The following is a 25,025-nucleotide window of genomic DNA, read 5'->3' on the forward strand; positions in this document are numbered from 1 at the left end:
CCAATTTCCCCAGCCGGCTGACAAAGGGAGGCTGAGCCACCCTCCGAACTCTCGGAAGATCACAGCCCAGGAGGCTCGTTGGGCCGCCAAGAACCACCCGAGGATTCATCGATCTTGACCAAACTTGCTCCTGCCTGATAGGACTTCGAAACAGGAGGCTTCGCAAGGTTCCGTTCGTTAGTTTTTTCCCTGAAATTTTTCGAGCAGAAATTGTACGGCTGAGAGAAACGCGGAGGGTGATGACAAATATTTTCCAACCCGTGGGGATATCATATACGCGGCGCGGATTTCGCGGGCTTTAGAAGACTTTTCGAAAATATCTTTCCCAGCTTGCAAAGGAAATTTCTTACCGCGGTAACTTACCCTGCAGCGGATGTATTCTCCTCTGTGCTTTCGATATAAGGACATCCATGCCTATACGTGTACGGTATGCTTTGAGATTTTTCATTTATTTTTTCTCCTCTCTGGGTAGCTCGGCGGTTCTCGTCGCGTCTTCTACCAGCCCGCTTACACTAGACAGCTGAAATCAAGCCGGTGCGGAAGAACCTTCGCCGGAGATTAGGCCAGGCATAAAATTAAATTTCGATAAGCTATCGAACGGACACATGTACGGCTTTCCTCGGAGAATGAGCATCCTCGAGACCGTTGGAGATTTCCGAAACGCCCTCGAACGCAATATCGAACTTCCGAGAGTGATTTCCGTGAAAATTTACGTGGAGAGAAATTTTTTGACTCGCGTTTTGCGCCCCGGATTCGGCGAGGAATTCGCGGCGCTCTTCTCTCTTTCGGATTTCCTTATTTTTCTCTCGTCGGCAGTTTTCAAATCGAGGGACAGTGACTCGCCCGTTTCCGCCCGGTGCTTCGCGTCCTCATACCGACGTATTATATATATCCCGGGATTTAAGGGACGCAAGGAATTCGCCCCCTCGCATCCCGCAGCCTACCAGGGACCCCCCCACTCAATTTTTATCATATATCTAAAAGTTTGGCCGGATTGGCTTTCGCTTGACCTATGCCCAATGGCGCGAAATACCAGCCCCCCTTTCCTATCCCTGTATTATATCCATCCAACCCACCCACGCGCCAATGCTATCGCGCGAGGCAATCGCCAGGGTTGAAATTTCTTTCCAATCGGTTTTACATATACACGAAGACGAGTTTTATTCCTCAGCCGGTAGGTATTCGTCTCGAACTCAACCTAGATCCCACATCTAGGACGACTAGGTGAAACTGCGAACAACAAACATCCGAAACCGCCGCGTTCTGGCACGCTTGTTCTATAATAACTTCGTCTTGGAAGAAAAAAGTAGCAAGACATCCAACGGCATGGATTCGAAACCTTATATTTTATGCCCAACCATTAAGGATTTTTATTAGGGTTAAAAATCGACACCACACGGAATATTTATTAAAATTATTATATTTGTAAGCTACAAGGATCTTATTGAAAGCGCAAAAATAGAAAATACTCAAACTGTAAAAAAAGCTTGATCGGTGCTTCATTTACAAATTGTTCCGGTAGGTTCGTTCGATCCCACTTTACGATGGCTCATTTTGTTCAGAAGACCATTTTGCATGACGTCACTAAAAAAGATTTTCTTTTTTCTTTCTAATGGGCAATTCAATATTACCATTTTTGGACCGTAATCAATATCGGTACACTGTTGTGAAAATAAATATTCACGATGGCACCTCGATGAAAAAAAGTTTTCCTAATAAGAGGTGAAAAAAATTTCTGAGAATTCGAAACGAATCAACAATATTCAAGCATATATGCGAAATCTCAGTATCCTACGTTTACGTATTTTTAGAGATCTAATTCGTAACTTACGAATACGATAATTCAACACACACTCAACGTACGACTCTCTCGTAACGAGTTATTAAAAAGTATCCATTCTTGGCCAGCCAGCCTGCTTAACCTCATCGTCTAACGCACGTTTATCTACACTATCTTCAACATTGAGTAGGCTTAAAAACTGGCAATCTCACCGAAAACCTGAAAACAATTTATCTCAATTTCCTCATTTCGCTTCTCCCTCTTTGCTTCTTTATCTCGTATAACTTTGAACCTTATGGCGCCTTTTTTTTCGTGATGTTCCGTTCGTTGGGGTGCAACTTTTAACCGCTAAGCCTCGGCTACTGACAGCCCCAGGATTGAAGCTGGAGACAGGGGCCCTACCTGGTGCAGGACCTGATACACGGCAGAGTCACGGCTCCGTTCAACCCCTTTGCACACGGGGTCGAAGGGCGCCAGTTTTGGGCCAGACATCGCACGCTGAACATCGGGTAAGAGAGTTTTATAGTTATATTTAGCTACGTTTCGTGCTACTGGCCGGGCTCGGTATTAACGGTGTTAACTTTCATCCCCTTTTCGTCACTAATTTCCGGTGTTTTACCTCGTTTTCAAAGTCACGCGCATCATTGTCGCGGCTCTTGTCAATTGAGGGGAAAATGGTATCAGTGATTCGATTGTTCGTGCTCTTAAATTTTTGCTCGCAGTTTTAGTCTAAGTTGAGGTGGAATTCTTGTGGGATGCGGAAATTTATCAAACGAGACAAAAATGGAAACATTTTAATTTTTACACAACTGAGGCTGAATTTGATTGCTTGACTAGTTGTCCGATCATCTGCAACAAAAGTTTTCGGTAGGAGAGAATAAATAAGGTTTAAAAAAGAAAAAAAACAGCGGAATATTAATAGCAGTGACCATGGCAGTAAATTTGTTATTATTCTTAGATTCCCGTTTCATCCAGCAGCTCCTTTTCAGCCTCGGTACTTTTCCAAAATAGTTGTAATGTCGCTGGTATTTTGGTACGGAACGAGGAAAGGTTGCCGCCATTATTCGATCGCCGGGTAACTTGGACCGTACGGTTTTGGGGTGGTCAGAAATAAAGCGTTTCGAGCTCGGCCAATCAGGGTTCAGACCCAATGGGACTCTCCACCCCGTAGCTGAACCGACTATGAGCGTCGCGGTAGTTTCGCCTCGCAATTACACGCCATAAGTTATCAGTGAATCGAGGACGGGGACTGTAAGGGCCGGTGAACCCGGGGGCGAAAAGTTCAGGAACAGCGTGGAAAACATAGTAGACAGGTACGCGTTTCCCTGCGGATGTGTGCGCGTCTAAACGTGTGATATAGAAGGCCCACGGAGAGCCGCCTAGCCGGGATTTTCACGCACCGCGTGACGTCACAAGTCACCGTATAACACCGCCTGCAGAAGAGACACTCGCGGCCACCGACGGTAATCGAGATTCGCAAGTTTTAGCACGTACTAAGGGTTGATTCGACCCTTCAATTACTCTCCTGCCTACCCGAGGCACGTCACCTTTGGGACCGCGACTAACGCTCCTTCCAAACTCGTTCCTTCGCCCGATTTCGCCTCAAATATATAAGTGAGGAGGAGAAGATAAAGGCGCGAGGAAAAATATCGCTCAGACCGTTCTAACGCGGCTTAATCATTATCCACTTTGTCGGCCGGTGGAAAATAGGAGCGGGGGGGAATGAAATGATGAAAATTCTACTCGCTTAACGTGCGGTAAAATTAAACCCACACAAATTTTTTACTAATTATAATCCTGGAGGTTAAAAAATCTACAACCTGCATCTGATATCCGAATTAAACGAGGGATGGTCAGGCGAACTCGAGAAAAAAAAAACAGAAAGAAAAACTACGCAGCCCACTTGGGACGGCTGTATTTGATAGAATCTAATCGCTATCTTACGCAAGAACTGGGTGGAAGTTTTTTCATCTTAACAATATCTTCCACCTTTATATCTGACTTCGTTTTTCTTGTTATATGCATGAAAATAAAACGTGATGCGTGCACGGTGTGGGTGAGGGAGCGAAGTCTGTAGGTTATCGATCCAGTTTGATGTATTACTGGCTTGGTCCACCCCAGCGTCCCGGCAGGACCTCCTCGGAATATGCTTTTTATGTTTTTCTCTTCGCCCCCGGACGCTCCCGCCGCCACAACTATCGCCGTTACCACGACCTGCACCGTCGAGCGGGTGGGACGCGGATAATGGTCGCTCGCAAATAAATGTAGCCACTATTTGTTATTCCGGAGTACCGCCCGACCGAAAAAGAGCTACGCTTTCTGTTTCCCGATCTACGCCATTTTTTATCATTTTTTTTTTTCCTTTTTTATTTGCCAGCCCTCTATACTGTTTTTCTACTGTTTCGTGATTAATCTAAAACTCCTATTTTTTGTCCTTCTGATTTTTATATAATATTTGCAAGCGATTCCGAGCATCCTGATTTTCATTTTATTCTTCGCGCATACTTTTTACCCCATCGAAAAGAGAACGCAATTTCTTCAGGCATACATGTATTGTCTTCGATAGGTATATAAGTTTCCAATAACGATATACCTTTGACGGAAAACAGAATACGGGTACACCGATACTGACCCAACGTGTCACTTGTGTGCGGATAGAGACATGTCTCGCGATTCTCAGGTCGCGTATACGCGCCCTTATACGAAGAACACGGGCACTACAAGCCTCTTGAGAAATTCATATTTATACATACGTATGCGTATCTTATACTCATATTAGGTACGAGCCATATATACCTTGGGCGAATAACATTCTAATTTTCCGGATGGATGAAAACGTATGAAAATCTGCGGAACAAACGGAAAACGTTAGGGGCGCCAAGTCAAGACCAATAAAAGTCTCGACTCCCCTTTTTGCCTCGCTGTTCTTTGTATACGTATGATACATACGCGTTGTTACGTATACGTACCTATTTCATGCGGTGACGTCATCGAGGAATTCGCGGCCGCAGCTTATAACCTCGTGGAATTCACATTCGGAGATAACGCTATCAATTTTTCATCTCACCGTCTGTCCGACCCTTATTAGACAGCAGTCACAGCCTTCTGGTTAATTAACGACCGTCGTCAGCTAAAATTGACCGAGGAATCTTATCAAACGCGCAGCAGATGCACCTAGCCGTATATAGGCCGCAGACCCCGTCCATTGTTCTTTAAATCGGGTCAAAATTAGTTGAATAATGTATAATATAATGACACGGTACAGCGGGCGGATGCAGAGCGAAGAATACGTATCGAATGTACGTAACCATCGATCCTGCAGACTTCGGGTAAAAAGTTTGAATTATATTTGGAACAATTGTTGCGTAGATGTAAATTTTCTCCAAACACCAGAATGGAAGAACATACGCGTAGCCGACGCATAACACGGGTTACATATTTCATTCGTTATTCATTTTTTAGTTATTCTATATCAAGAAGGGATCTATGAGGCGCGGGTTAAAGTATGGGGTTGGGAATAAGAATGAGGAATAAGAAGAGCAAGAAGGAAAAGCGCATTTTTATTTGAAGTATTTTTTCGCCGGGCAGCATATTCGGTGCGATGGGAGCTATACGTTTCAAAATATATGCAAAAGACCAGGGCGCCCTGCGCATCCTAACACGGTACAACCCTCGAGAAAAACTAACCCCGGCCAGAGTTGCGGATCTTTGCGAATTTTTATCTCCACATCGGGTGGTTCGTTTTCACGGATCCACCAGTCAAAACGAAGATCCCTGCCCTTGATTCGGCCGATGTAAATACATATACATGTGTATACATATGTATCTACATACATGTATAATATACGTGCATTTTTCCTTCTCGACCATCGGCGCCGCCGTTCCACCCCCAAGATCGGAGGAACAACTGGCCGGGAAAATGGAACTCCGTTTTTCCACGACTGTACCGCAGTCCGGCCGACGTAGTTACCATCGATTCGTGGCCGCAACTGTTTCGACCGTTTAAAAAAGAAACGCCTCGAGTACGAGGGTGGAAAACATCTTGCGCGGACATATATTTCTGTTTGTCCAAAGGGCCTCGTACAAATATGGGGCTGATATTGGCCATTTTGGAGCCCCTTCGTGTTCCTATTACAAGTCCAACCTCCTTTTCTTTCCTTCTCTCTCTTTTTCTCTCCTGAGGGTCCCTCCGACAGGAATTTCTCGCTCAAATATCAACCAAGATCAAGGGATACGAGTTGGATGAAAATCGACATTATTTATCTCTCACGGAAGCCGAGCTCACTTCCACCCCGAATTACAAAGCTCAGGTATGTTTGGAGAAAGTTTAACCTTACCGATAGTCGTGAACTTCCACCTCGGCGGAAGGTTTCATTCGTTGGTTGAACAAAGCACATTTTCTAATTCAACTGCGTTTAAAAAAAAGTGCACGCTTTCCCGATCACAGATCAAAGATCAGCTACACAATACGGACAAGTTGCCAGACTCGGTAGTTTACCGGTATCGGAAACTGTAATCACGGCCAGTACAATCCGGCGGTGCAGAACGGAAGCGAAGCAGCGGCACATACAACGTAGTATCGATGGGTGTGCAGAGATTCAGGGAATAGTTGATAGAAGTAGGTGGGTGTGATGTTGAAGGGGGAAGAGAGGGTGCAACGGCAGGGCAAGGAAATCCAGGACGAGGGTAGGCAGGAGGTTCGCGGGGTTATTTTGTCACTATCGGAAGAGTGTTATTTACCGAAGATAGGGCTACGGAGGCTGTGCAGAGGCTGCGTCCTTATTTACATGTGGTAAGTCTCCTGCGGGACCAAATCCCGGACCGAGCCTCGAACCCTGATAATTCTTGCTTTGATCCCAGTCCCAGGAGAGGCTCCTGTCTACTCGGAAAAGGAATAAGGATCGCCACAGGAAAATAACCAGCGAAGAGATCAGGAAAATTGCACAAATTTTTTTTCCTCCCAAATATATTTACTTCTTTCCTCATATCTTTCATTTCCCGTCCGCTGCTTTCTTGCAAGACCACATTTCCCTCATTCTAAGAAGACCCGCTTCAACTCCGCACTCAGCCATACACACTCAGACCTCGTCCTCGTCTCGCTGGTAGAATTCGTACCCTTCCCGTCTCGGGATATGGGATGCGTAGATGTGGCCAGTCCCTAATAGCATTCTGAAATTAGTCCAAATTAGTGGGAATTTAATTTCAACCCTGAACGACGCGTGCCTAGGGAACAGTTTTAATTCCTCAACCTTCACGAGCAGTCCAGAATTTCCTGCTGGCATTACACGTACACACGGAGGTGAACGGCGTATCGTGTATTGCATCTATTACCACGCCAACGTGCGGTGAGATCAAATTTTCGCTCGGCGAAACCTTCGAGCTTAGGTGCTTGGTCAGAGAACCTTCGCAAAATGAGAGAAGCGAACGGTATTATTCCGAGAGCTCTTACGCCCTCAACCGCACCGACCCGCCTACCGGGTGTCTGGAAAATCGCCGTTTTATTCGCGCCCAAATACGCGCGCAACCCTGTCACAGTCGTAACGTCCCTCGAACTTTCCTCGCTGATCGCTGGCAATGAGCTTGGAGAACAAAGGAGTGACCACCGATCGGTTTTTCAACTCTACGAATTCCTGTAAACGACTCATTAGCCGATCGCTCGGTGGGTCGAGGCTCGACTTCCGAAACACCCAGTGAGTAATCTCCTTGGTTAGTTAGCGAGCCTCGGGATCCCGGCGTGGATCCTAGCAGGATAGAATATCCCTCGGGAGATTTTCGACCAATCGCTGGTCTGGTCAGCGGCGTTGGGTAGTGGGGGTCGCCGGCAGGGCATTGGTCAGTCCAAGGGTTGCCGGGTATTGAGCGACTCCGTCCAGGGGTTGAAAAAACGCCCCGAACTGACCTCAAACGTCTACCCTCGTCTCCGCAGTCCTAATGTAGCTAACTTCTGTGCGGCAACTGTGGAGGTTCGTATACGTCTATGTATATCCGTGTATACTGGCGTATATATGTAAATCTCATGTACATACATACGTACATATATATTATATAAATATACATATACGCGGAGCAGACGAGCCGGGCTGTGGGTGAGCGCACCGGTTCTGAGACGAGCCTCCCCCGCGTATTGGCACTCTTTTTTAACAGCTTATGTATCACTGGAGAATGGAGAATTAGCCAGACTTTACAAATCATACGAAAAATCATCTCAAGTTCTATTTTTGAATTTTTGAACTATATGACACAAGTACTGTGTATGATTTTCACTGATACATCAACATTCTATAATGTACAAATTTGGCTCCGCGGCGGGGCATTGTCATTTGCAAAGTGCAAAACCGGCTCCATCGAGCATCAACAAACTTCGTTTTCTTTGACGAGAAGAGCGAGTGGCACGGTGGTGCGGGGAAGAGAGTTTTGTCAACTTTGCAATTAATCCTTTTAGAGGTGGACCGTTGCTCGCGAGACAGACCGACAGGCTACAGGCATACATGATAGACGGTTCAGCTGCCCTGCAGTCAATTAGTTAATTTGAGCCCGTGCACCTTACAGCTGGAGTAAAACAAACCCCTCCGGTTCTTCGACGATAAATAAAATTGGTGTACAATTTTTTTCTCCATTATCTTTCATCCCTGATCAAAACTCCTGTGCAGAGTCGGACGAACGGAGTACAGACAGACAGGACATGCACTCCGTATAACGCGCAGTCCTGATCCCAACCGGTTCGAGTCCGTGGGCTATTTGCATAGGCGATATCATGCCGCGCGCCACTACGCTCTCTCCCCTTTCCCCGCTCTCTCTCCCTCGCTCTCTTTCTCTCTCTCTCTCGCGCGCGCGCTCTCTCCCGGTTCAGCACTGTTCCCGAGGACATCTCGGGATCTTGGGAATTAGATTAGTGGTGGTTCTCCCGAGCAAGACTTGGACTATACTCAATTTCAAGTAAGATCGCACTTGGAATGGGCGAAATCCAAAATCAGTTTTACGTGATCACCTATTCAGACGGTTATCGTCACTCGATAATTTATACCAATCCCGGGTATATGACTCGCCCATTGTTCGCCAGAGAATTCCGTACCGTCCGTACTATCTTTCTGAGATTCTATTTTACTTTCTCCCCGAGACCTTTTATGCACAATCTGTCAAGACCTCGCGGAGGTGCGATTGCCGCGTGCTTCGGGCGGCACACGATTTAATCACGCGCCTTGACGGTTTATCCGGCTATTTTTTGGCGACGCGAAACTTTGTCTCCCTGCAGGCTGAACAATAACCCCTTTCATCCCTCTTTCTGTGCGTAGTCAATACCATCTCGGCACTCCCCGAGCCCGATGGACGACGACGCATCGTATTGTCCTCTTTAAGAAAACTCGAGAGACAAAGAGCCGGGCCACTACAGTCGCCATTGCCACACGGTCAGGCACCTGTGTAGGTGAACGAGACACGAGAGCAGCTCCCAGTTCGATTAAACTCTCGTCCGAAGCGCCCATCTCCAGCTCAAAACTTTATAAAAATCCGCCGCATCGTCTGCGAGATATGATATGGAAAGCAGCTGAAGCCACGATTGATAACATACATGAATATTTGTAATTCCTCTTCCGAGCACCGTCATTCGTCTAATGGACTGACTACCCGCGACCAGCTCGAGTCAAAAGTCGAAATGATGAAATGCCGAACGTTACCCAAAAATGCGAGACGTTCGATATGTGAACGTAAAATGGCTGGCCGTCGGAGGGTGAAGGGAGTCAGTTGAACGGAGCATAAAAAATGCAGAGCCCCGTCTAACGCAGTTAATTTAGCGGATGGGGCAGTTCCTCCAGCATCCCTTCTTCTCGCACGACGCGGCGTGGCGGCCAAACATGGCCACTGTACAGACACGTCGATGTGTAAATATGTGTAGATATACCCCACACGAATGTACATACGCGGGCCGGCCGTACCTAGTGGAGTCTAATAAAAAGCATCCCCGAGTAGTGGCGGTCGGGGGTTCGGAGGGTGGAGGGCGGCAGGGTCAGAAGTCCATTCGGAAAATGGAGGGACCCACGCGACCAAGTAAATCTACCCAATAACGAGGTCCTATTGGTTCGGCCGGGTTTTCGAAAATCATTCACGCCCACCACGCGCTGATTTGAGAGATTAAATTTTTCGGGGAACGAGACGGGCTGCTTGCCGTTCTTTCGAGACCCCTGCCGACGTGATACGAGGGGTTGATGATTTTTGGGAACTTTTTTTCCCCCGGCTGGAGTGACCAAACTTTCACAGTCTCTTAGCAAGACGTATGTGAGTCGGCTAGTCCCGGCCAGGGTTCGACTTGACTTCCGACTTTCCCTGCAGAAAACATAGACTAAGGGTCTCATCCCCCTTCTGCAAGGATGCTATAAATTCTGTCCCCTGATCTCCAGATAGTGGCCGGATATAAGATGCCGATATAGGTATATCCTAGTTTGCTCGGGAATATTTGAAACTGTATCGGTGACCTGCGCGATTCGATGCCTCGTCGACTGTATTGCGAAACCCGTATCACGCTCGAAATTCGCAGCCACTGGACGAGGTGGGCTGGTTTTACGAATCATTTCTGCTGCGTCGGATCATCTCAATCGTGCAATAAAAATTGTGTTTTCATTTAGCTGCGCAACAGAGCTTGCGCGATTATCGAAATAATAATGACCGCTCGATCGGAGTTGAAAAAAAAGTTGCAACTGTTCCTAGGGTGAGAAATTTGGAACCGTACGTCCGATTCAACAAATTTGGTATATTTCACTCACCCTTGACACGCGCCTCAACGGTAATTCGATAGATCGAGTCACGCAGACTCCGTCGACGCGCTCGACTTGTTCGTAAACATTCGATTTCGTTCAGCCATCGAAACTCTTTGCAGCCTCGTCCACGCGAATGATTGAGAAAAGTAGGGGGAGAAAAAAAAAATAAAAAATAAAAGCGGAAAAACAAATCGGAAATGCCTTGGGTCAAATGCCCGCTGGGAAAGTAGGTGGAAATCGGGAAATAACCTCTGGTGGGTGTCGAAATTTAAAACAAACCGATTTCCTAATGGCCTTCCGACCGGAAATCTTCGCCTGGCCCATCGACCAATCGAATCTCACAGTGAATTTCACACCCCATACTATGCGGGCACGAAAGAGATAAAGAAAGAAGAAAAAGGATATTTCCAATTTTATCAAATTTCCTGCCGATTCCGGATATTAAATGGAGGTATAGCCAAAGTCCAAGGGTCCAGATCTGCTTTTGTTGCTTGTAACAAACATGGCCGTCTTGCGCCGTCTCCGAAGTCACGTGTTATATGGTCTCTTTACAGGGTAAGAGATTTGCTGGGCTGCGTTAACTCTCTTGAAAATGGCCGTATTGGAAAGGCATAAACCCGCGAGGGTAGAATCCGGCCTCTAAATTAGGATCATCGGATCGTCCAATCTTCGAGAATTTTTTACTGTCCTTCAGCGGGTCCGATCTAGATCGTCAAGGTCTCAAAATACGCGGGAAAGTTTCGGGCTTAAGGTGAAATTTTCCCAAGTCCCAGGAGAAAATCTGGGATGGAGTTATCTCTGGCCAAAAAGGGGAATCAGCCATTACAGGAGTTAAGAATTTTTACGACAAAGATGGGCTTCCAGTGAGTAACAAGGGTGGCTCTAGTTCAGGAATGCCGAGCACGTTCTCAACCAATGCTAGCAGCCAGGCAGTAAAACAAATACACCCCTTATACAGTCGGTTCTGTTCCGCACGGTTCGATAAAGCGCAGCCCGCAAATGTCCTCTATTTCAAATATCCTCTTTATACGTACGTACCTTGCCTTGCCTACCTTACTTATACCCGCCATAGCGTATAGACCTGGCCTTAACGGATGACGGACACGTGAAAGAAGTGGCCAATATGGGCTGGATTCAGCGTCTCACGTGACAGACGCACGGCGCTCTTTTGTTTTCGCGGGCTTTGATCGAGTGCCCTTTGTGTCCTTTCCCTCTCCGAGGAGTCCGTCACTACTTTCTAAGAGTGCGATGACGAAGGAAGTGGGGAGTGTCGTGTCACGTTTCTTCCGGTACGGTATAAAAATATCGAAAACACCCACCTTCGAGGGCACCGAAAATCAAATCCTTTCTTTGATCACCTTTTTTCCCCCTGCTTTTCGGTTTCATTATACCCCGCTTAGTTCCAACCTGTACAAGTATGGAGAACCTATTCACCCCCACTGGTTCACGATCAAAACCATCGTCGAAACGACTCTAAGAAAGAAAACGCCGTCGGGAAACAGACTAAAACTGAATTCAGTGCGATTAAACATGACAACAGTCGCTCACCTGCTGTTGGAGCCTTCCCACCCCTCGAAACTAACCCGCCGACTGCTGTCACGCTGATTCTTTGGTATACAGTTCAGAGGTCTGACCCCTGTTCTGATCTCTGCGCTCCCGTTTCCATTGGACCAGTTTTCACCTGATCCAGGGCACGATCTATTTTCCGAGTTCAAATTGGGGTCCAGGGAGCAGGCAGAGATGAGACAAGATGAGACCGGTCCATTCGCGTGCCAGGAACCTGCAATGCCGGCGATATTCTATCGTCGTACCTCCAGGCCCTCGCCTGGACCCAAACTCGAAACTGGACCCTAGTTATGAACCTGTTGGTAGACTGGAACTGGTCCATCCTGGTCGCGTGAGGGGATGCTGGCCCCCTGATGACAGTGTCCACTTATAAGGGTGAATTTAGACCGCTAAATGCCTCCAATTGACCCTTGACCGATATCTTGTTGCAGGGGTGCAGAAAGAAGGCGAGACTACGAAGTTGGAGGATTTGATTGATTGCACTCAACGCGCTCGAGATTTGAATCTCCTTAACGTTGGATCCTATGGAGTCAATCAAACTAGAACTTGAAGGTGCCGTGGAATCTTATTCTTGACAATGATTTTCAAGCGATATGTAATGCCTGAGTAAGCAAGCTCTTTCGGACGATATGAACGCGCTTACCTTACCCAGGAAACACCATGCTTCGTGACCCTAAGTTGCTCAATGGGTATCAGGATTCACCAGGAAATGAAACATATTCGACACCATTTACAAACCCAGGTGAGGTCAACAATTTCACTTGCAGGCTATTCAATTCCTGTCTTTTTTCGTAATGTATTTTGAACAGCTAAGAGGACAAATCGTTATTCATTTCGTCATTATTGACGACCATTAACATAAACCAACTGTATCTTACGACTGTATTCGTTATAGATAACACGAGAAACAATGCGACGCTCTAACCGCGAAGTATTAGAGGAGTTATGGCTCTTGCTGGCGGTTAAGATTCCTTCAATGGGTAAGAATCAGTTGATGGTTCAGTAATAAACCAAGAACGGACCATCATTAAAATATGTGCTTCTAAATTCAAGGATACTAACGATGACCGTGGCAGCGACATCGCTGGAGAAAACCAAAACTTGTCCTACTATGGAGATAGCAACTCGAAGGGGAGCCTTTGGATGAAATTCCTACCCTATGAAGAAGGGTAAAGGCGTCGAGAGGGTAGCTGTTGGCAAGCCATTCGTCAGAAGATAACGTTACTCAATCGACGGTCGGTAACATGCAAAAGCTAAACCATCTACATTCCAGTATCTCTTTTCAGTAAGCTCTGAAAAAGCTTAGGGTGTAATGATTAGAGTAATTACGCTTTCCATCGGTAAATGCGATGGCGATGTCTCAATTTCCTGTGACAGACACAAAACTGTAACATTGAAACGACTAAGTTTAAGACCGCTATCAAGAAACAAATTAAATGAGAGTGAGAAAAATCCAGTCAAACGATACTTTATAATGAGCATTGAAACATGAGATGATAGAAAAATAAGGTAAAGTTTAAGAGGAATAGATGACCGGTTGCCGGAGCAATGACATTGAGTCGGTACGAAGTGAGTACATGAGACTACTTCTTGACTGCAACTTGAAAATGTCACTCAGCTCGATCATCCCCGTGGGAAGACGCGTGACCGCGTCCACCGCCGACCACCGCAACTACCTCCGAGCACCACCAACCACCTTTAATCACCTCCTCCCACCTCCGGCCACCTTCGTCCTCATCAACCACCTCGTCCCCCCCTCATGCTCCTCGTCGTCCACCCTGCCCGGTCGTCATCGTCCTCCTCGACCTCCTCCGATCACCACCAACCACCTCCAAACACCTCCTACGTTGTCTAAAGAATAAAAAGACAGTTGCCCTAATGGGCTTTGGTGTGACAACCGAATTCGTCGTGCGCTTGAGCTCCCTGAGATGTTCCATCGGTAGAGTTAAAAACTTATTGCAGAACATCAGAGAGTTACCGATTTCGACGTGATGCTGACTGCATTCGCCTTCCGAGTAACACAGCCTTCGGAATGGTAAGCCCAAGCCGGTACTTAGCATGTGTGTAGTTACGGACTTGTCGGCGATGCAAGAAATTAATGATGAGGATAAATTTCTTCCAAAATTCGTAGCAAAACAGTGAATCGATTAAAGTATAGGTACCCGAGAGATGAATGTATACATAGATCATAGATGTAATAATGATGCACAGACCATAAAGTATGTATGTATGTGTGGTACATGTACGATATTCATATATATAAACCATTTACGATTAATACGTGATGCATACTATAAATTTTGTAATTTTCCAGGAAACAAAATAGATTATCTACGATAATCGGCTATAATATGAAAATAAAAGAATTATTCATTTCGAATTGGGATTCTATTCGACACGCTCTCGATGTATTCCGAAACATTGTTATTCATAATTATTCTAACAACTTTTCATTTGCTTGCGCGATCTTGAATTTTCGTAGGCGTAGAATCGGAACGCTGTTTTAGCTGGTCGCAAATGAAGTATTTACGTTGGGTAGGGAAGCAGAATTGTTTTTCGATAAGTGTATACAAAAACATTCAGAGTAACTGTAATACATCACGGATGCGCTGATTTTGATCGAGATGAAATGGATGCTCCGTATATGAGATAGTATTTAACGCAGTGTAGTGATTTGAAGACCTGAAAAGATGATAGAGAGAGAAAGAACAAAGCTGCTTGAAACGTGAAGTGTATTTTAACACACATTTGAAAGGTGTGAGCGAAATTTTTTATCATCCAACGGTCGCAGAACGACAGCGTTATTAGCTGACCCGCTAACTGAAGAATATATCTTTAGTCAACGGCTGACGATCGAAGGGCCTGGCCGCTTGAGTCTGGAATCGGCCGGAAAGACAAGGTGCATATTTCTTGTATGAAATGTGAAGACTAAAATCATTATACATCGTATCATATCATCATACATCATACATCATCATACATCACATCATACATCATCATACATAGTATTAAACTTCGAAACCAATGTTTGAATGCTCGGATGTTCACAAAATGACGTCACCCAAATTTTTTTTCCCTCGACGTCATCGATCCATAGCAATCGTCGACCGCCAAAATTCCTCAGTCTGGAAACAACCGCGCAGTAGAGCGGACGGATGAGAATCGCGCTCCGCAGATTTCGAGTACCGGGTTCTTTACCTCCTGGATTCTGCGGTCCGGGTCCGCTTCTTGGTGCAACTCGACTTCCAGGACAAGGGCTCCGTAGTTCTGGCTATCCAGGTCCTTGATCCGGTGACTTTTGACCTTTAGGACTAATTTTCCGTAGTTCGGGCTGTTCAGGTCGTCCACCTGATGGATCTTGACGTCCAGAAAAAGCGCTCCGTAGTTCTGGCTGTCCAAGTTCTTAATGTGGTGACCGTCGACCTAGCGCTCCGTGGTTCCTGTTTCATGTTTACGATGAATTATTTCAATTCATTTTTTTGCGTAAGCTCAAATTCAGTAGCTCTCATTGCGCTAATAAAATTTCTACAATTTTTTATAATTTTCTCATAATCCCCTTGTTAAAATGTGTCAATACAGAAATTATAATAATCCTTACACAATGCTTTTGATGTGTTTTGATACTGGAAATATTTCTTAGTATTCGAGGTATACCCCGAAGTGGTTGTTTTTGGTTGTTGGAGGTGGTTGGAGGTGGACGAGGAGGAGGACGAGAAAGAGGAGGAGAACAAGGTGGACGAGGAGGACGAGGATTTGTGCTCGGTGAGTAAAACATTATAATATTTGATAACAATTGTAATTATATTTCATCTGAAATATTTCAAACTTGTCATGTTTACAATAAAATATTTCAATTCATTTTTCGCGCAAGCACAAATTCAGTAGCTATAAATGTGCTAGTGAAGTTTATTCTACTATCAATTATTTAATTATATTAATCCTTACACAATATTTATGATGTGTTCTTATACTAAAAATATTTATTACTATTCAAGGTATAACCTGAGGTGGTTATTGGTGGTTATTGGTGGTTGTTGGGGGCGGTTGGCGGTGGTCGGAGGTGGACGAGGAGGAGGACGAGAAAGATGAGGAAAACAAGGTGGACGAGGAGGACGAGGATTTGTGCTCGGTGAGTGAAACACTTTTATAATATTTGATGGCAATTGCAATTATATTTCATCTAAAATATTTCAAACTTGTCATGTTTACAATAAAATATTTCAATTCATTTTTCGCGCAAGCACAAATTCAGTAGCTATAAATGTGCTAGTGAAGTTTATTCTACTATCAATTATTTAATTATATTAATCCTTACACAATATTTATGATGTGTTCTTATACTGAAAATATTTATTACTATTTAAGGTATTACCCGAGGTGGTTATCAGTGGTTGTTGGAGGTGGTCGGAGATGGACAAGGCGGAGGACGAGGAAGACGAGGAGAACAAGGTGAACGAGGATTTGTGCACGGTGAGTAAAACAGTTTGATAATATTTAATGACAATTGTAATTATATTTCGTTTACAAGTTTTCAAATTTGTCATGTTTACAATAAATTATTTCAATTCACTTTTGTAAGTATTTATAAATATACCATCTATGAATATTCATTGTTGGTATATAAGGTCTGGCAACGTACCTACTTTCTGTAAGAGATGTTGAAGATTTTCAACATAATTATGTTTCAGTTCTGTGCCCCACCTAGTGATCCACTAGTACATATCCTCCGACGTGACATCGCTGTGCTACGTATAAAGAAGAAAAGATTTATTAGGATGCGAATTGCTCCTCTCTTCTTGCCATTGTGCTTTCAGCCATTGTTGTGCTGTGTGTTTAAAATTTAGGACAGTATATAATATAGAATAACAGGTACAGCTACGAATATAGCACTACAATAAATCTTATAGAAATGAGCTCTCATTGAGATTTCTCTGTATTTATAACTCGACGCGAGAAGGCAAAAATCAATGTAATGCCATCCGTAAAGTAATTGGACTCGTATTTGCACTACGAGAACTCGTTGGGCATTTTGCAGTGAAATTTGAAAAATTGTTGTACAAGAAATTAAATAACTATAAAAATGGATAAAAAATATTATCTCTAATAGTGAATGTAGCTAATACAGCTTTAACCGTATATTGATTATGCTAATGATCTATTGTGACAAGATTGGAATTAGATAAGCTCTCTAAATACTCTTTTCTAGACTATTAATTTATATCATGTATATGTAAATGTATATTTCTTCAGTTTATACAATCACTGCACTAGGATTACCCTTGCCACGTTTTATGGTGCGCTTGTGTAATTTGTATATTATTAACCTTACGTTTTACTCTATTTGCGACAAGTTTTGAGTGTTTCTAATTTCTTGGCAATTATTTATGTACATGTATGTGTATATATGTATATACACATGCATAAGTATACATATACATATTTTTTTAACTAGATATACATATATTTAAAACTAGATTTTTACAATAAACACAGAGGTTTTAGTATATTCACATACGGATTTCTGTGTAAAGGTATACTTGAACTAAAATATCCTTATCTCTAATACGGAGTTCTTCGTAATTCGCATTTGTTCTTGTAACCCAATGTCCTACATACGATGGCAAAAATCTAGAACCAACTTAACTGAGTCTCAAAGCCCTGTTAATTAATATAAATGCAGCTATTTGATAGAAATTATAGTTTATAGTTTACACAGTCCATTGCATGATATTTCATTATAAATACATATGTTTCAATGTATTTAGGAATAATTTATGAAATATACAGAGGTCATGTGCAAATAATGAATGAATTGATTCGACCGCAGTTTGATGTATTCATTAAAGCTTCAACAATAAATTTAAGCTTTGTTACTTCTTTTATTTCATTATGGATAATCAAAAACATTTCCGATTATTCGTACTGTGGAAGCATGGGGATTAAACCAAATGTAGCAAAAGATTAGAAACAGTGTATGTAGAGTACGGGTATTTTTCTAACAATGCAAACACGTGCCGCTAGCTTAGTTTTGACATATCTAGAATACCACGCCTTGCGAATCAGCTTTCCAGACAGAGATGAATGATGAATTTTACGGACTGCATTATCGTTGTTGAATACTCTATGCCTCATGGGGAAAGAAAATCTGTAACGATAAAATTGATGCACCGGATCATCGTCGACTTTAACTTTTGAAATGTCCTACCATTTCCGAACACCTCCAACCATCCTATTTACCTATATTACTAGATTAGCTATTATATGAAAAGAGAAGAATTGTTCACTTCGAAATGGAATTCTATTCGACGCGCGCTCGATGTATTCCATAACATTAGTATTCATAATTATTCCAACAACTTTTCATTTGCTCTCTCGATCTTGAATTTTCGTAGGCATATAATCAAAACGCTGTTCTAGCTAGTCGAGAGTGAAGTATCTACGTTGGGTAGAGAAGGAAAATTGTTTTTCGAAAAGTATTCGGATGGAAAAAAATTCAGAGTAACTGTAATACATCACGGATGCGCTAATTTTGAACGAGATGAAATGGATGCTTCGTATATGAGACAGTATTTAACGCTGCGTAGTGATTTAAAGGCCTAAAAAGGTGATAGGGAGAGAAAGAACGAAGCTTCTTAACACTTCGAGTGTATTTTAACACACATTTGAAAGATACGAGCAAAATTTTTCATCATCCAACTGTCGCAGAACGGCAGCGTTATCAGCTGAGCCGTTAACTGAAGGATATATCTTCAGTCAACGGCTGACCATCGAAGGGCCTGGCCGCTTGAGTCTGGAATCGGAAGGAAAGACAAGGTGCGTATTCCTTGTATGAAATGTGAAGACTAAAATCATTATACATCGTATCATATCATCATACATCATACATCATCATACATCACATCATACATCATCATACCTAGTATTACAGTTCGAAACCAAAGTTTGAATTTTCGGATGTTCGGAAAGTGACGTCACCAATCTAAAATCGGCTAGCCGAGTTCCTCAGTCTGGTAACAACCGCGCAGTAGAGCGGACGGTTGAGAGTCGCGCTCCGCAAACTTCGAGTACCGGGTTCTCAACCTCCCGGATCCCGCGCTTCTGGTCCGCTACGTATTTCGGGTACCGGGTTCTCAACCTCCCGGATCCCGCGCTTCGGGTCCGCTACGCGGTGAAACTCGACTTCCAGGATAAACGCTCCGTGGTTCCTGGTTCATGTTTACAATAAATTATTTCAATTCGTTTTTCGCGCAACCTCAAATTCGGTACCTGTCAGTCCGCTAATAAAATTTCTCGGCTTCCAGGATAAGCGCTCCGTGGTTCCTGGTTCATGTTTACAATAAATTATTTCAATTCGTTTTTCGCGCAACCCCAAATTCGGTACCTGTCAGTCCGCTGATAAAATTTCTCGACTTCCAGGATAAGCGCTCCGTGGTTCCTGGTTCATGTTTACAATAAATTATTTCAATTCGTTTTTCGCGCAACCCCAAATTCGGTAGCTGTCAGTCCGCTAATACAATTTCTCGACTTCCAGGATAAGCACTCCGTGGTTCCTGGTTCATGTTTACAATAAATTATTTCAATTCGTTTTTCGCGCAACCCCAAATTCGGTACCTGTCAGTCCGCTGATAAAATTTCTCGACTTCCAGGATAAGCGCTCCGTGGTTCCTGGTTCATGTTTACAATAAATTATTTCAATTCGTTTTTCGCGCAACCCCAAATTCGGTACCTGTCAGTCCGCTGATAAAATTTCTCGACTTCCAGGATAAGCGCTCCGTGGTTCCTGGTTCATGTTTACAATAAATTATTTCAATTCGTTTTTCGCGCAACCCCAAATTCGGTAGCTGTCAGTCCGCTAATAAAATTTCTCGACTTCCAGGATAAGCGCTCCGTGGTTCCTGGTTCATGTTTACAATAAATTATTTCAATTCGTTTTTCGCGCAACCCCAAATTCGGTACCTGTCAGTCCGCTGATAAAATTTCTCGACTTCCAGGATAAGCGCTCCGTGGTTCCTGGTTCATGTTTACAATGAATTATTTCAATTCGTTTTTCGCGCAACCCCAAATTCGGTAGCTGTCAGTCCGCTAATAAAATTTCTCGACTTCCAGGATAAGCGCTCCGTGGTTCCTGGTTCATGTTTACAATAAATTATTTCAATTCGTTTTTCGCGCAACCCCAAATTCGGTACCTGTCAGTCCGCTGATAAAATTTCTCGACTTCCAGGATAAGCGCTCCGTGGTTCCTGGTTCATGTTTACAATAAATTATTTCAGTTCGTTTTTCGCGCAACCCCAAATTCGGTAGCTGTCAGTCCGCTAATAAAATTTCTTGACTTCCAGGATAAGCGCTCCGTGGTTCCTGGTTCATGTTTACAATAAATTATTTCAATTCGTTTTTCGCGCAACCCCAAATTCGGTACCTGTCAGTCCGCTAATAAAATTTCTATAACTTTACAATCTTCTCATAATCTTTTTGGTAAAATATGTCGATAAAAAAATTATATCAAACCTTACACATTATTTTTGATTTGTTCTTACGCTGAGAATATTTATTAGTATTCGAGGTATAACCTGAGGTGGTTAAAGGTGGTCGGAGGTGGACGAGGAGGAGGACGAGGAGGACGAGGATTTGTGCTGAGTGAGTAAAACACTTTTATAATATTTGATGGCAATTGTAATTATATTTCATCTGAAATATTACAAACTTGTCACGTTTACAATAAATTATTTCAATTCATTATTCGCGCAAGCACACATTCAGTAGCTATGAATAACCTTATACAATTTATCATATTATTGATCAATTAATTAATATTCTTATAATATTTAATGGCAATTGTAATTATATTTCATCTGAAATACTACAAACTTGTCACGTTTACAATAAATTATTTCAATTCATTATTCGCGCAAGCACACATTCAGTAGCTATGAATAACCTTATACAATTTATCATATTATTGATCAATTAATTAATATTCTTATAATATTTAATGGCAATTGTAATTATATTTCATCTGAAATACTACAAACTTGTCACGTTTACAATAAATTATTTCAATTCATTTTTCGTGCAACCACATATTCAGTAGCCATGAATAATCTTATACAAATTACTATGTTATCAATTAATTAATTAATTACATCATTCCTTACACAATATTTTTGATGTGTTCCTATACTAAAAATATTCATTTCTATTCCAGGTATCACCCGAGGTGGTCGGAGGTGGACGAGGAGGAGGACGAGCTGGACGAGGAGGAGGACCAGGTGGACGAGGAGGAGGACGAGGTGGACGAGGAGGAGGCGGGGTGGGTCGTGGGAGAGGACCTCTCCTCTCCTCAGAGGAGAGGAGGGGGAGGGGGAAGGGCAGGAAAGGGGGAGTGGTGGGCGGGAAGGCGGAAGGGAAGGGAAGGGAAGGGTTGGGAAGGGGCGGGGAGGGGAGGGGAGGGTGGAGGGGAGGGGGGGAGGGAGGGATGGTGGGAGGGAGGGAGGAGGGGAGGGCGGGAGGGAGGGTGGGCGGGTGGGAGGGCGCGGAAGAGGGGGGGGGGGGGTATACTACTCTATTGTCTTCAACGAGCTTGCATCGACATCCGTCCTCCACTCTCTCCCTCCCTCCCTCCCTCCCTCCCTCCCTCCCTCCCGCCCACCCTCCCTCCCTCCCTCCCTCCCGCCATCCCTCTCCCCCCCCCCTCCCCTCCACCCTCCCCGCCCCTTCCCAACCCTTCCCTTCCCTTCCCTTCCCCCTCCCCGCCCACCACTTCCCCTTCCCTGCCCTTCCCCCTCCCCCTCCTCTCCTCTGAGGAGAGGAGAGGTCCTCTCCCACGACCCACCCCGCCTCCTCCTCGTCCACCTCGTCCTCCTCCTCGTCCACCTGGTCCTCCTCCTCGTCCAGCTCGTCCTCCTCCTCGTCCACCTCCGACCACCTCGGGTGATACCTGGAATAGAAATGAATATTTTTAGTATAGGAACACATCAAAAATATTGTGTAAGGAATGATGTAATTAATTAATTAATTAATAACATAGTAATTTGTATAAGATTATTCATGGCTACTGAATATGTGGTTGCACGAAAAATGAATTGAAATAATTTATTGTAAACGTGACAAGTTTGTAGTATTTCAGATGAAATATAATTACAATTGCCATTAAATATTATAAGAATATTAATTAATTGATCAATAATATGATAAATTGTATAAGGTTATTCATAGCTACTGAATATGTGCTTGCGCGAATAATGAATTGAAATAATTTATTGTAAACGTGACAAGTTTGTAGTATTTCAGATGAAATATAATTACAATTGCCATTAAATATTATAAGAATATTAATTAATTGATCAATAATATGATAAATTGTATAAGGTTATTCATAGATACTGAATATGTGCTTGCGCGAATAATGAATTGAAATAATTTATTGTAAACGTGACAAGTTTGTAATATTTCAGATGAAATATAATTACAATTGCCATTAAATATTATAAGAATATTAATTAATTGATCAATAATATGATAAATTGTATAAGGTTATTCATAGATACTGAATATGTGCTTGCGCGAATAATGAATTGAAATAATTTATTGTAAACGTGACAAGTTTGTAATATTTCAGATGAAATATAATTACAATTGCCATCAAATATTATAAAAGTGTTTTACTCACTCAGCACAAATCCTCGTCCTCCTCGTCCTCCTCCTCGTCCACCTCCGACCACCTTCAACCACCTCAGGTTATACCTCGAATACTAATAAATATTCTCAGCGTGAGAACAAATCAAAAATAATGTGTAAGGTTTGATATAATTTTTTTATCGACATATTTTACCAAAAAGATTATGAGAAGATTGTAAAGTTATAGAAATTTTATTAGCGGACTGACAGGTACCGAATTTGGGGTTGCGCGAAAAACGAATTGAAATAATTTATTGTAAACATGAACCAGGAACCACGGAGCGCTTATCCTGGAAGTCGAGAAATTTTATTAGCTGACTGACAGCTACCGAATTTGGGGTTGCGCGAAAAACGAATTGAAATAATTTATTGTAAACATGAACCAGGAACCACGGAGCGCTTATCCTGGAAGCCGAGAAATTTTATTAGCGGACTGACAGCTACCGAATTTGAGGTTGCGCGAAAAACGAATTGAAATAATTCATTGTAAACATGAACCAGGAACCACGGAGCGCTTATCCTGGAAGTCGAGAAATTTTATTAGCGGACTGACAGCTACCGAATTTGGGGTTGCGCGAAAAACGAATTGAAATAATTTATTGTAAACATGAACCAGGAACCACGGAGCGCTTATCCTGGAAGTCGAGAAATTTTATTAGCCGACCGACAGGTACCGAATTTGGGGTTGCGCGAAAAACGAATTGAAATAATTTATTGTAAACATGAACCAGGAACCACGGAGCGCTTATCCTGGAAGCCGAGAAATTTTATTAGCGGACTGACAGCTACCGAATTTGAGGTTGCGCGAAAAACGAATTGAAATAATTTATTGTAAACATGAACCAGGAACCACGGAGCGCTTATCCTGGAAGTCAAGAAATTTTATTAGCGGACTGACAGCTACCGAATTTGGGGTTGCGCGAAAAACGAACTGAAATAATTTATTGTAAACATGAACCAGGAACCACGGAGCGCTTATCCTGGAAGTCGAGAAATTTTATCAGCGGACTGACAGGTACCGAATTTGGGGTTGCGCGAAAAACGAATTGAAATAATTTATTGTAAACATGAACCAGGAACCACGGAGCGCTTATCCTGGAAGTCGAGAAATTTTATCAGCGGACTGACAGGTACCGAATTTGGGGTTGCGCGAAAAACGAATTGAAATAATTTATTGTAAACATGAACCAGGAACCACGGAGTGCTTATCCTGGAAGTCGAGAAATTGTATTAGCGGACTGACAGCTACCGAATTTGGGGTTGCGCGAAAAACGAATTGAAATAATTTATTGTAAACATGAACCAGGAACCACGGAGCGCTTATCCTGGAAGTCGAGAAATTTTATCAGCGGACTGACAGGTACCGAATTTGGGGTTGCGCGAAAAACGAATTGAAATAATTTATTGTAAACATGAACCAGGAACCACGGAGCGCTTATCCTGGAAGCCGAGAAATTTTATTAGCGGACTGACAGGTACCGAATTTGAGGTTGCGCGAAAAACGAATTGAAATAATTTATTGTAAACATGAACCAGGAACCACGGAGCGTTTATCCTGGAAGTCGAGTTTCACCGCGTAGCGGACCCGAAGCGCGGGATCCGGGAGGTTGAGAACCCGGTACCCGAAATACGTAGCGGACCAGAAGCGCGGGATCCGGGAGGTTGAGAACCCGGTACTCGAAGTTTGCGGAGCGCGACTCTCAACCGTCCGCTCTACTGCGCGGTTGTTACCAGACTGAGGAACTCGGCTAGCCGATTTTAGATTGGTGACGTCACTTTCCGAACATCCGAAAATTCAAACTTTGGTTTCGAACTGTAATACTAGGTATGATGATGTATGATGTGATGTATGATGATGTATGATGTACGATGATATGATACGATGTATAATGATTTTAGTCTTCACATTTCATACAAGGAATACGCACCTTGTCTTTCCTTCCGATTCCAGACTCAAGCGGCCAGGCCCTTCGATGGTCAGCCGTTGACTGAAGATATATCCTTCAGTTAACGGCTCAGCTGATAACGCTGCCGTTCTGCGACAGTTGGATGATGAAAAATTTTGCTCGTATCTTTCAAATGTGTGTTAAAATACACTCGAAGTGTTAAGAAGCTTCGTTCTTTCTCTCCCTATCACCTTTTTAGGCCTTTAAATCACTACGCAGCGTTAAATACTGTCTCATATACGAAGCATCCATTTCATCTCGTTCAAAATTAGCGCATCCGTGATGTATTACAGTTACTCTGAATTTTTT

General features: G+C 43.4%; 1 long non-coding RNA gene across 1 annotated transcript in view; it reads left to right on the forward strand.

Annotated features, from left to right (window-relative positions):
* Window positions 1–14,132, forward strand: part of LOC124184672 — a 33,940-nt gene extending 19,808 nt beyond the window's left edge. The window contains exons 2-4 of the long non-coding RNA XR_006871235.1: window positions 12,528–12,838; window positions 12,992–13,076; window positions 13,150–14,132. This is a non-coding gene — a long non-coding RNA (uncharacterized LOC124184672). The remainder of the gene's footprint in view (window positions 1–12,527; window positions 12,839–12,991; window positions 13,077–13,149) is intronic.
* Window positions 14,133–25,025: the final 10,893 nt, after the last annotated feature.

This window comes from Neodiprion fabricii, chromosome 6 (genome assembly GCF_021155785.1).
Source record: "Neodiprion fabricii isolate iyNeoFabr1 chromosome 6, iyNeoFabr1.1, whole genome shotgun sequence".
Classification (NCBI taxonomy): domain Eukaryota; kingdom Metazoa; phylum Arthropoda; class Insecta; order Hymenoptera; family Diprionidae; genus Neodiprion; species Neodiprion fabricii.